At 40.5% G+C, this 13,850-nt stretch overlaps 1 protein-coding gene across 2 annotated transcripts in view; it reads left to right on the top strand.

The window, feature by feature from the left end:
- MACROD1 (mono-ADP ribosylhydrolase 1) overlaps window positions 1-13,850 on the top strand; it is a 561,289-nt gene that overhangs the window by 272,657 nt on the left and 274,782 nt on the right. The gene's annotated exons all lie outside the window — the stretch shown is intronic.

Below are 13,850 nucleotides of genomic sequence, written 5' to 3'. Positions count from 1 at the left end.
GATTGTAAAGGGAAAAAAGGACAATAGGGAAGTTTCTGTTTCTTTCTTTTTTGATTCCACTTCTAGTTTTGGCTTCAAAAACTGCAAAAAAAAAAGAGAGGAAAAAAAAGAGACATGAGAAAGCGCCGCAAACAATGAAACAATAGATTCTTAGGTTTTGGTATGCTTAGAAGCATGAATTTCTATGGGATGCATGAATACTATGCACAATAGAAGGAAAACACTACATGTGCACAACAAATACTGATATTTGATTCAGGCTACGAGATAATAATTTTCCTTATGAACAACTATAGTTGAAAGGTTATTGTGCAATGGTACTGAGCTGGCGACATTTGTAAGAGCTGCAATGCATTTATTGGAACATTGTGATGACTTATTAGTATTCAAATGAATAGAATTTCCCTGTATTCTCAAAATGAAAGTGTTAAAAACATTTGGGCTTTGCATATTGTGCTGCCCGTACTATCCATTACCAGAGAATCATGTATGCTGAGCGCATTATGATTCTAATGGTGAGCGAGAGAAAAGGAGGATGGAGACAGTAAATGAGCCACGCGGGAGCCCTTACCTGACCCGTATGTGAAATGGAATAAAAATTACTAAGCTCTAAGGTTCCTGGGTGAGAAAAGGAATAGTTGGTAATATGTGTTTGTTTAAACCAGCCTTCAAAGAACATTTCGGTATAAGCTCGAGATCTATACAGTCTAAAGAATTTACAGCGATGGTGAGAAAAATGGCAGATTGGAACATTCTAGTATTGTGCTATTAGGGTATGATGTTACTGCTAACCAATTTTCAACAGATTTGCTCTTGGAGATCATATAGGTTCTCTCTTCTTGTTCGCCCTTTGTGCTACACCGCCTTTTCTAAATAACGCTCACTGGACATTCTATTCCTCAGATCTTACCCAGTGCTTGATGTGATTCTGAGAGGTTTCCAATTGACTTAGGCATCACATTAAGCCACAGCATGAATTAAGAAGTATTGTCCGCCAGCAGCTTCCAAATAACCTAACCGAAAAGGGATAAATGTGCATTATATCAGTGCTGCTGTACAACCCTGCCTCTCTTACTGCAGATATGGAAGAACATAGTCTCTATATAGTTTGCAAGATATCTTCATTGCAAATAAGAGATTGCCTCTAAGCTCCTACAGCTGTCTTTTTTCCTGAACATGTGGGGCAGAGCAAGCCACACTTGCAATGAAATCTTAAAGGGATTTTGTTCCTGCTTACCATCAGTCCTAGTAATATAAAGGCAATTTTCCTCAGCGTTGTATACAGCTGTATGTGTGGAAACATAGTCTCAGTAGCCTGGTTTATCAATGTCTTATAGGATTGGTTACCAATATGCCATTAGCACTTGTTTAGGCTATGTTCAAACACAGTATTTAATGTATAATTAGCGTTAATTTGTGATATTTTGCCATTCGCAGCAATTTCGTCAAAGTTGTGGCAAAAATATTGATATTTTACCACAAAAATGCTAATTCATTGGAAAACAGTACTAATTAGCTAAACACGCAGTAAATGCTATGTGTGAACGTAGTGTAGCCTGCAGGGCCAGAAACCACAACCAAAAATTGTTACAGATAAAAATAATAATTTTTATTTATATAGCTCACCAGATTCCGCAGCACTTCACAATTCTAGTTCCCAATATACGATTTAATCCAGGGATGCGGCTATAGAGGGAGCTTTAAAACATTTCAAGACAATATTTTTTGCAGAATACTTTCTACTGTCCATTGTTATAGTTAAAAAAAAAAAAAAGAGACATGTCCATCATGTTCAACACAGGGAAGAGAGATGTGGATGAAATGGAGGTGTATGGGCTAAATTTTAGTTTCTGCAGCTTTTTCAACTTGCCAACATATTGGTGGCGCTGGTAAAAGGGCATTTTGCCAAACAACCAATAAGCAGATCCAGCTGTCTAACCCACCTGATGGCTAGTTCAGGGATTGGGTTATTACTCCCAATCTGCAAGCTTAACTCTCTGGTTGCAAGTTATTTTATCTTATATAATACCTGGTGCTGTTGTGAGTCGTTGTCTCTGAATTCTAACCTGGGGGTTACCTTTGTTTGGGACACACTAAATCATAGGTCTCAAACTGCTTAGACAACCAAGCTAAAGCTTTGACTGTCCAGGCATGATGGAAATTGTAGTTTGGCAACTACTGGAGGGCCTTAATTTGACACCCATGCTCTCGATTATCCTATCGAGGACGTCAAACCTCTTTACACAGATGTTGGTCCATACTGCATCCATATCAGGAGGAACATACACAGTATGCTACATCAGCACACCTTGGATGTGCTGTAGATATTGTGTATAGACATTGGTCCACAGCATCTATAGGTAATATTAACCAGACAGACAAAGCTCCTCTTATCTGCCTCCCAGCTCATTTGGATGTTATACACCATTCAAAATGGAGGGACTACAGTATCCTTATACATGGGACTGTTCTTAACCACTCTTGATGAGCCTTAGGGCCCTATTACAACAACACATTTCTGACAGATCCAGTCTTTCCTTATGACCTGTTCTCTGTTTATAGTCTGTTCCTGGCTTGGTTGCAAAAATCTGTCAGATATCTGTTAGTGTAATAGGGCCCTTAATATATTGCATGCTAGTTGACCCATCAATTCCCTGAGGAACTTAGAAGTATCTACTAGGTGAAACATGTCGGAAGACGAAACAGGGTCCCAATGAAGCCGATACCTGGACTGGATTGACACTGTGGCGGGAAGCATATTCGACCATTACCTTTTGCTTTTAGGGACGCAATATTATATGCCACATTTTCATACCTTTTAACACACTGGAAGTCTAGTGGAAAAGTGTTCACACATCCAAACACTACGCTCTCAGGATACGTAGGGTCAGTCCCACTTGGCCAAGGGGAAGCCTGTACCAGGTGGTCCCTAATTTCCTGGCAGGGACTAACTAGGGCCTAGTATACTTTATTTTATACCTACCCACATGGGCCTTATAAAAAAATAACCGTGGCTGTGTTGATTTTTAAATGATCGTTTTGATTTCCCATGATTTCTATTCATATTCATTAAAAAGTAAGTTTTATTCATACTTTGTGGTCGAATACGGTTGTAAATTATTGTATATCTAATCTATATTTAAGAGCTTATTATTTATACCGACAACACACTACATTATTGGTTTACTGCATTGTTCGGCTAAATACCTGGCCAACAAAAGGAGAAAAAGCAGCATACAAAAGTTCTACATTGTGTTGAGTCATTAATAAGATCAAATTATCCATAGGTCTATTAAATTTATTGGTCTTAGAACTTAGTGCTGCGGGCAGGATTATTAAAATGATAATCGGATCCATTAGGCTGCATAATTCCAAAGCTTTTAGTGATTTTTTTTTCTTTTCAGATGTGGAGTATACAATACTATGGACATTTACTGTACGTGTGTGGGTGACGATAAAGAGCATACAGTATACCGATTATCCTTGTACAATTGCATAGATGTAGGAAATCTAAGGTTAAGATCTGTCCTACAGGTAGCGTAATATCCCTCTACTTTCCAGTATTGCAGCCAGTATTAGCCTTTTCATATTGCCTGGAGAAACCCATGAAACATAGAACATAGTTAATAAAAAAGGCTTTATGTTTCAGTGAAATATTAATGTTGAGCAACTTGGCCGCAAGACAAGGATGATCAGATCACACGGCATTTTGGATTTTATATTGGACAAATGAACTTTCATCCATTCAACATCTTCATCCATCTGCAGCTGACATAGCAAATAGACCTGTTAGATGTGTGTTAATTCTAGTGCAGTGTACGACTGGTGTCTCCCCAACATTGTGCCACTCTGTGAATCCACCATAATAAGATCCATTGGCACTGGCATGTAAATGCCAATGTACGTGACTTGTGCCACATTTACTATGAGTTTTACATAGTTTTCCATAGGGTTTGATAGAAGGCCATGGTTTCAGTTAAAAAGATCCTTTCCTAAATGTGCCAACCATTCCTAGATTGCCTAGTAAATGACGGTTCTCCATACCCATGTGGTTAGGGGACTGTGACTTCATGGGACGTTCCCTACGTCTTCGAGGCCTTTAATAGTAATTGAATTATTGGAACCTTGATTCTGTGGAGGAATCTGAGAGTGCCCAGTTCACCTGTAGCACCTGTCTGTGTAATGCAGGGAAGAAGCTGATTGTAACCTCTCTCTACTTTTGCAAAGAGAGATCCCAATTGTAGGACCCCCCTCATTCACTGGAAATTCCCTATGGGGCTCCTCGGTGCACACACACAGTATTTTGGTCCTCATCTTGAAGCTTATTTTGGTCAGTATTTGGGCCTTATCTTGGTTAGAGATGATCGAACAGGGCCAAAGTTCAGGTTAATACGAACCCGAACCATCGGCATTTGACTCCCGCTGCCTTCCCATTCCGTGGGGAAGGTGGAGACAGCCCGAGTACCGCCTGGAAAACAGGGATACAGCCTATTTCCTAGGTCTGTACTTGGGCTGTCTCCACCTTCCCCACGGAACGGGAAGACAGCGGGAGTCAAATGCCGATGGTTCGGGTTTGTACGAACCTGAACTTCGGCCCTGTTCGATCATCTCTAATCTTGGTCAGTATTTGTAGCCATACCAGTTTTTATTTTCTAGAACTGACTAGAAAGCCTTCCTAATACTGGAGCATTCCTTTCAGCCGTCTCAGCTTTTACCAAGGGAGACTCCTGGAAGCTTTTCTCCTGTTGAGGAACTACAACTACCCCAGTGACTACTCTTGCTGTTGCTCTCTTCTAGGGTATGGAACACTGCATTACATAATAGGACACCCCCCATCTGTTTAAACGTTGATAAAATAAATCAGTTATACAATAAATAAAGCATTTTGTCTGATTTCCCTGAGCAATGGCAGAACGCATATACCCTGGTCCCAAAGCTTGTCATTACACTTGGTGGGTCCTTGCACTATAGAAAGACAACACTCCTTCAGACAGGCAGTGCCTACAGGCGGTTTTGAACATTGTTCCCCAGTCTGTGTCTCTCCTGCTATTATAAGACACCAACTCTCATCATGCCCTGACAGCCTAGGTTGGCTGGTTGACAGAGTGGCTCTAGTTTTACCACCATTAAAGAGCCACAAATTGGGAACACGGTTTAGAGAAAGTTCTTGTTGATTCCAAACTGTTTTGATGTCCACGGTATGTCATTGTCTGTAGCACCAGGCCTGTCCTTTCTAGTGAAGATGATTTGTTTCAAGTGTATGATTCGCAAGATTAATAACTCATACAATCCTACAACTGATTTACTGCAGCTGCTCTTATCAGTATGAGTTTCCATTAAGTAATTCAGGGACAAAATTACAAAATACAATGTGCAGCCTGAGAATACCTTTGCTTTAGAGAGTCTTAAAGGAGAAGTGCCATGAAATAAAAAAAGCAAGGCTGGCAGGGGTGTGTGGAAAAATAATAAACAAAGTAAACATACCCGTCCCTATACCTCCGTAGTGCTGCTCCTGGGTTTCGCAGATGGACGCCATATGTCATTTTTAGCTGGAAACCAGGTACATAATGTACCTTGCTCTTCCAGCTGCAACGGTGCAACCCTGCTGAGTGATTGGCTGCTCAGCCAGTCAGTGACTTGGGCAGGACACTGATTCACTGAGCGGTCAATCCCTCAGCTGGGTATGTGACATTACAGCTGGAGGAGGCCAAAAGCCGTCAGCTGGACCCAGGAGTGGTGCTACTGGGTACGAGGACATGCAAGTTTACTTTATTATTTTTTCCGTACTTCTCTGCCTTTCGGATTTTTTTTTACGTTTCACAGGACAAAGCAAGCAACGTCTAAAGCCCTCTATGAGCAGCCATTATTTAATTGCTAATTGTATTAGGCAGGGTAAGATCCATAGTCCAACTAGCCAAAATATTGTTGCCAGATTTTTCTTAACAGGAAGGTTACGGGATTTAAAAATTGCTCTCTGAATTCTCAGGGACCACCTCAGATATTGATGGACCAGGCTCCCTCTACTGGGGCCCCTCTTGTTATTCAGGGGGCTTTGACCCTCTCTCCTTCGTCTGTTGGCTTAAACTGGAATATGGTCATGTTAAGGTACTATGTAAGGTTCTGTAATGGGTTAACGCAAGCGAAGAGGGAATAAATCTGTCAGCCATGGACGGATAATTATTTGGTTGAGATTTGAAATGGATATGAGTCAAGTGATCTGAGGTGGTCATTCCTATTTATGTTGCATTAATAGCAAAATTAATTATTTACACATCAATATTCCTTTAAAGTTGTCTCACTAGGAGAACCGGATACGTGAGCCAAACATTTCATAGCAGTGACCTTGACCTGATCTCCTCCCTCTCAAATAGTCCATCAATTTTCCTGATTATAATTTCCATGTCTTCCTGTTTATTTTATGCCTTGATATGTCTTGTTTTGTCTGACTTTTATTCCTAATGGAGACAGCCACTGCTAAATCTATTCCTAGAAGCCTAATGAAGCTGGATGTCTTCACAAAGAGCAATCGCTGCCCAATTTGTAGGCAATATTGTATAATTACTTTTATAGGTGAGCTTTTCTTCCTCGCTTTTCTCTGTAGCTCCTCCAGTTGAATTTTTCTTTTAGGTTTAAGCATGTGTTTTTTATGCTTGATTCTTCATCTAGTTTTGTAGTTGTAATATATATAAATGTGCCAACTGCTACTTCTCAAGCAGAGTGATATTCATATTTTTTCAAAGGCAAGTGCATGACTAACATATACCATAAATAAAATGTGTATCTTCAAAGAGGTTTTCCATCTAAATGTATTTTTACAAAATCTGATTTATATGGAAGTAGAGCGCAAAGAAAACATAGTCTGATTGATGCAAAGTCTCATTGCCCATTTACCATCCTCATCCTCCTGCATACATAGGCTATTCCCACAACGTTTTTGGTTATTTTTCAGCCATCCATCATTTTGCACATTTCGGCTGTAAATTTTGTATTTTGTCACCAAAGCAACGGCCAAAAAGGTGGCCTTAACCCTTTGAGGACCAGGCCCAAAATGACTCAGTGGACCGCGCAAATTTTGTTCTATGTGCTTTTGTTTTTCCCTCCTCCCCTTCTAAGAGCTCTAGCACTTTCAGTTTTCTATCTACAATGCCATGTAACTGCTTGTTTTTTACAGGAATAGTTGTACTTGGTAATGGCGTCTTTCATTCTACCATAACATGTATGATAGAACCCCAAAATTATTATTTATGAAGATATAAATTGGTGAAATCGTAAAAAAGAATGCAATATGGTAACTTTTGGGGGGTTCCTGTGTCTACGTAATGCATTATATGGTAAAAGCGACATAATACCATTATTCTATAGGTCAGCCCGAACACAACCATATGCAGGTTACACACAGATTCTCTAATGTTATATATTTTGTTTTAATGAAATCCTTTTTTTTGGCAATTAATTATTAATAAAATGGGCCTATTGTGACGCTTATAGCGCTTTTATTTTTACACCTATGGGGCTGTATGGGGTGTCATTTTTTCCGCCATGATCTCTAGTTTTTATTAATACCATATTTGTGAAGATCGGACGTTTTGATCACTTTTTATTTATTTATTTTTTATATAATGTAACAAAATCAGTAATCCGCGCACTTTTTCCCCTCTTTTCGTGCAATGACGCTTGTTATATTTTAATAGATCAGACAATTACCCACGCTACGGTATATTATATGTTTATTTATTTATTTTTATATGTTTTATTTATATAATGGGAAAGGGGGGTGATTTCAACTTTTATTGGGGGAGGGGCTTTGGGGTAGTGTATTAGTGAATTTAACTTTTTACACATTTGAAGTCCCTTTGGGGGACTTTTACATCGGGGGTCCCGATCGGTAAGTGACAGGGGACTCTCCCTGTCACTTACACTTAAATGCCGCAGCCTCGCTGCGATCGTGGCGTTTAAGGAGTTAATGGCACGCTGCAGCGTGTCATTAACGGTGAGGTTCTGGCTGCTGATTGCAGCCGGCCCCCCACCTGCTATGAAGCTTCATAGCTCAGGACGTACCAGTATGTCCTTTGTCATCTGGGCACAGACTTCTAGGACGTATCGGTACGTCCTAAGTCGTCTAGGGTTTAAAGGGGTTATCCAGTGCTACAAAAATATGGGCACTTTCCCCCTACTGTTTTCTCCATTTTGGGTGGGGTTTTGAACTCTGTTCCATTGAAGTAAATGGAGCTTAATTGCAAACTGCACCTGAACTGGAGACAACAGTAGGGGGAAAAGTGGCCCTGTTTTTGTAGCGCTGGATAACCCCTTTAAAACAGCCAGAAAAAGACATTGTGGGAACATAGCCTCAAACTGAAATTGGTTGTTAGGACCACATTTCTTCCCATACAAAAGTTCATAGCAATTAGGTAGTGTATCCATAGCTAGCAGTCTCTCACCATAGAAGAGTATTCCCAACTAAGCATGTATAGGGGATAACATGCTGACTGTTGGGGGTCTAACTGATGTGAGGGCTTATTTTTTGCGGGACAAATAGACCTTTTTGATAACATCCTTTGTTTCATCCTAAAACATACTGCAAAATAGAAAAAAATATTTCTGGGTTAAAAAAACAAACTGCAGTTCCGCTGCCAGTAATTGCAGACAGCTGACACCCACTGCATATTGCGCAGGCTCAGCTCTTAAGCCCACCCTATATGCAATGACCGATGGACCACTGATATGCCTCTTTACTTTATTTGGAATGGGTTCATGGGAATATTGTCTTTGTCAATGCCCATTTCTGCTGTTTTTTATTTACTTTTGGGTGAATTCTGCAATCTTTTTTTTTTTAAGCCTGCCGAATGATGATTTACTTTGAAATGAAAGCATAAATAACACAGTAAAACATAAAAATCAGTAAGTTGTCCATGCGTGGGTACTCTTGACTCTTCACATCTCTTTGTAGAGGCCCTGCACTCTGGATAAGTGGTGGAGAGTCCCCTTTGGATGAACCTTTCTTCATATTCCCGATTAGTAAGAGTATGGTCTAATGAAGACTTCCCTTTCAAGTCATATTTTAGATCCCTTAGACATTTCACATTTTATTGACCCTAGTTGGAAAAAACCTGACAATATACATATTTTATGGCTTACCTCTTGTTTATGGTGCATTCCTCTAGTATATACATTCTTCCATCCCATTACCCTTTGTTACCAGTGACCGGTAAAAATGACCTTCTAGGAGTCTATCTTCTTAAGAGCAGCATTCGTATTTTGCCTGGCTGCCATGTTGTTGCAGAACGCCTGCATATAGTACAGCATAATATATAACATATATAGTCTCCAGCAGTCCTGAACACAAATGAAAGAAAGTAAATATAAATGGTATTGCCTTTAAAACATCATCTGCAAGAGAAAAGATAGTGGGATTAACACTCCAGCATTGATCCTCTCCCTCATAACCGCTAATGAAATGCATCTAGAAACAGAGGCGGGTTCCTACAGCAAATAATATGGAATAAAGTAAAGTTAAGCAAGGGATACTTATCTGCATGTCTGCACATTGCAGCTTCCTCTTCTGGGATAAAAGGGAGATCTCCCTTCTTCATTCTTGAAAGAGAAGCTGTGTGTTCATGTACTAATCACCCCATGGAGAGAGTCTGCTCTCAGATTCACTGTGGCTGAGAAAACAAGTCTTCTTTTTTTTCAATGTTCTTTTCGCCTTTGTGTTCTCCTCTCAGTGTCTTTCTTCATTCCCATTACACAAGGAATAGTTTTGTACAGTACTGGTGGGGAATGTGCGGTTACCACAACCAAATTAGCAGTTCATTGTATTGTTGTAGACCAGGTGATGATAAAATAGTTCTATAATATTGAGCTTATTATAAAAGATTAATAGTCATTCATTTCTGATTAACTCAGACATGGACATTGGGCCTTCAGATTCAATTCTGTATTATAGGAGAGCCGTACAACAGGTGGGGGCACGGAGCGTGGACACAGAGGAAGATGACAGCACTTAATAATCAACAGGACGCAACTGCTTGTCATATCGATAATGATGACAAATGGCCTTGTCACGGACACTCGTGTGGTCCTGAATTTAAAGTGGGGATGCACTTTTGTGTTGTTTCATGAGCACACACTGTACACAGCCTCAATGAGCGCTACAGTCAGCAATGGGAATAGGTACACATAGCTTCATTACAGCTCTCCAGTGCACACAATGGGTTTCATTGTCTTTGCAAAAGGAAGAGTGATAGATTTGTTGCAGATTTTGACTTCCCTATTGAAGGCTAGTGGGGGAATTCTACAGGAAATCTGTAGTTTTTGAGTCCCATGTGACCCTTTATAAGCTGCCATGCTAAAGATGAGCGAACCAGGTTTGGGTTGGAGTCCATCCGAACCCGAACGTTCGGTATTTGATTAGCGGGGGCTGCTGAACTTGGATAAAGCTCTAAGGTTGTCTGGAAAACATGGATACAGCCAATGACTATATCCATGTTTTCCACATAGCCTTAGGGCTTTATCCAAGTTCAGCAGCCACCGCTAATCAAATGCCGAAAGTTCGGGTTCGGATCGACTCGAGCATGCTCAAGGTTCGCTTATCTCTAGCCATGACATGTGGTATGTGGTAAGCTGTTGAATAAATCACACTAGTGATGTTGCAACAGGTATGCTACTAGGATATTACAACTTTGATAGGCCACTTTGACATCACACTTTTCTTTTAATTAGTTAAAGTGCTGCGACATCATTAGATAACTGCTATGACATCCCAAGTAGGTTTTCAATAGGTAAAACTATGAATCTAGAAATTTCAAAGGTCACTGTCTATAGAAGCGCTGCTTACATTGGTTAAGCTTTTATGTATAATCTGTTTTCATTAAAGGAGAAGTCCGGACAATTATAAAATGCGGCAGCCAGCAGGGGGGAAATTGATTACAAGTACTAACTAACTTCTCCATGTGCCCGCGATGAGCGTCAGGACCAGCCTCGGGACCCTCACTGGAAGGCATTTTCCCCCGAGTTGTGATGACGTCACGACTCGGGGGAAAAGTTCTGTCCCGGCTGATGGACTGGCCGCTCAGCTAATGAGTACTTGTAATCAATTTCCCGGCTGCCGCTGGACTCTCCTTTAAGAACTCTCAAGGTATACAAACAGTGTGCACTTAACAGTGCATTACAATGAAGCCAATAACAATCACACCTGAGAGAGGTGTTTGCGTTAAGGATAACAAACATATATGTCACAGCATAACCTACCATATGCAAGTTCATTCCAGCCCCCTAATAGTGTTGCATTGGACCTCCACCAACTCTTAAGATCCAATAATGGAGCTTGCATAAATGGTAGGCTTTTAACCACTGTAGACAGTGATTTTTTTAAAAAAATCTTGGATTATTAGCATCGTTAAAGTGGCCATACACCTTCAATAAAAATAAATAAATGGTAATGTGATCAATGGTAAGGGCGATGCAAGGTGGAGTCTTATATTTTGTAACCATGCTTCAGGCATGGCAACCGCCCATTGCCTTTAGTCCAGTTTGTCACAGGATGCCGCATCCACGACTCCAGGATGCCTGGTCTAGGACACGTTATTAGGTTCTAGAGACTATACAGAAAAGGTTGGTGAAACCTCTGGTGCAAACCTATTAGAATACTGCGGCCCATAGAGATTGAAAGACTACACATGGACAATTAGTACACTTAATAAAAAGAAGTTTTATTGAATACAATGGGTTTCAAGGGTGTCATCACTCTTCATCAGGTCCTGACAAGGTGGGAGACACAACTGCATTGTCTGTTGTACTTTCTGCATAGTCTGCAGGACCCATCCACATTAAGAAATCTACTTGACACATTCTTGGTTATTAAATTTGTTTATAAAGAAAATAAAAAACTGGACATCTGCGACCTACATATGTTGGATAACTATTTTAAAGTAACTTATCATTTCTGCAGTGAAGAACAGTAATCATAGAATAGTAATATACTATATAGTATTCTCTATACAGATCTGCAGCATCCATTATCATATGTCAACTATTAAATGATTTATTTGGAAATGCTAAAAGCACATCCTCTGTAGACTCTTCACATCAGGACTGAAGTACCTGCAAACAACCTAGGCAGATGCTCAGTGCCTGTGATTATTCTATGCTTATTGCTAATCATGGAAAATTATATAAATTATAGTGGGTAAATTCTTGTATGGAATTTATATGTGCAAAGCGCATAGTCATTAAAGGGAACCTGTCCCCATTAAAATGCTACCTAAGCTATCGACATCATGTTATAGAGCAGGAAGAACTGAGCAGATTGATGTATATCTTTTAAGGGAAAATATTTAGTATAGCTTGTAATTTATTGATTAAAATCTCATTTCTTTCCATGATAAAGGTCAGTTCACACTGAGGAATCAGCGCCAAAATTCTAAGCGGAATCCGCTCAGAATTCCGCCTGCCTCAGCTCCTCAATGTACGGTATAGAGCGCTGAGTGACATTTATGGCACTGTGAGTATTTCCTAGATCTCTGCTGGCTATTGTGCCCAAAGGTACACGTGAACATTTTAGGGGCCACATGCTACACCAACCCCCCTGTAGCATATGATGTCATTATAGGTTCACATGACTGCAAGGTTGTGCTTGTGGATGTCAATTTTTTAAGGGGGATTAGCGGTCACCCTTGGCTCATATTTTAACAAAAGATTAGATGAACTATGGACATTCATTGAAAACTAAAGATGCCCTAAGCATGTACCTTGCCCAGAATCTAATGTAGTCGTGATCCATCTCCATTGGGTATCATATAAAGCACAATACCTTTCAGGAGTAAAATGTTTGCAGTTATTGGTAGAGGTAACAATTACAATGGGATCGTCTTTCATCACACCCTAGTCTAGAGTCATCAGGGTGCTGGAGACATGTTTGACAAGGTTGGAGATTGCACACTGTGATGCCACAGCCCTTACACAGTGTCACAGTCCCCATTCAGCATTGTCAATTAACACCAGCCCTGACATAACCGTGCGCAAAACCCTTCCCTCTTAGTATTCTGCAGGAAATCACTTAACCCCCTGCCGAAGCAAGCCCCATGCTGTCATGCAGAAAGACGTTGTGAGCTCTTCTATGTTGCTTTACCCTGTACTCCTAATTATAGTTATCACAGCTCTTCTTCGCTCCGCTTTTTCCTTGTATCCTGTGGTCACTATTGCTCTTGACACTGCTTTTATCAGCCCTGTCCCCTCTGCGCTGTGGTTTCTCAATCAAGCTGACAAGTTTCCCAGGTAGAAAGGGCGACTTTCCTGCAAAGGGGCCGGCACCAGGACCTGTCTGTCAGACACGATTTCCCTTCATATGAAGGCTCCTGTTTAAGCTTTCTGCGCAGATTAATTTATAGGTGTTTACAGCTGACAGGACCTTTAAAGGACATACTAAAAGCACGGCTACCATTAGACTTGGAGCAGTGGAGGCATAGGGGATGTGACACTGGGAAAGAGGAGCAGAAACGGAACATAAATTAACAGGAATGATGGGACTTAGTGAAAGAGCTTGTAAACAGCAGGAGGGATGGACGTGCAGAGGACATTATAGTTGCGCTCCCATTAGCCGCTTTCTATAAAATTGTCCAGGAAGCAGTGGGGGATGAGATGCCATGAACACACAGATCACACATGTTACACAAGAGGATCCCTGATTCTCAGAATATTTGTAATGTAAAAGTGGGAATTTGTAACATTGTGCCTTTGACACTACAAAATCCACAGGGCAATAGGGGTTATCAGATAATATTCCAATCATGCCCCTGCTATGTATATAGGAATCTTTAAAATATAGTATAATTCCAGTGCGCACTGTATACTGG

Source organism: Dendropsophus ebraccatus, chromosome 4, assembly GCF_027789765.1.
Source record: "Dendropsophus ebraccatus isolate aDenEbr1 chromosome 4, aDenEbr1.pat, whole genome shotgun sequence".
Classification (NCBI taxonomy): Eukaryota; Metazoa; Chordata; class Amphibia; order Anura; family Hylidae; genus Dendropsophus; species Dendropsophus ebraccatus.
This window is presented reverse-complemented; position numbering and strand designations above follow the sequence as displayed.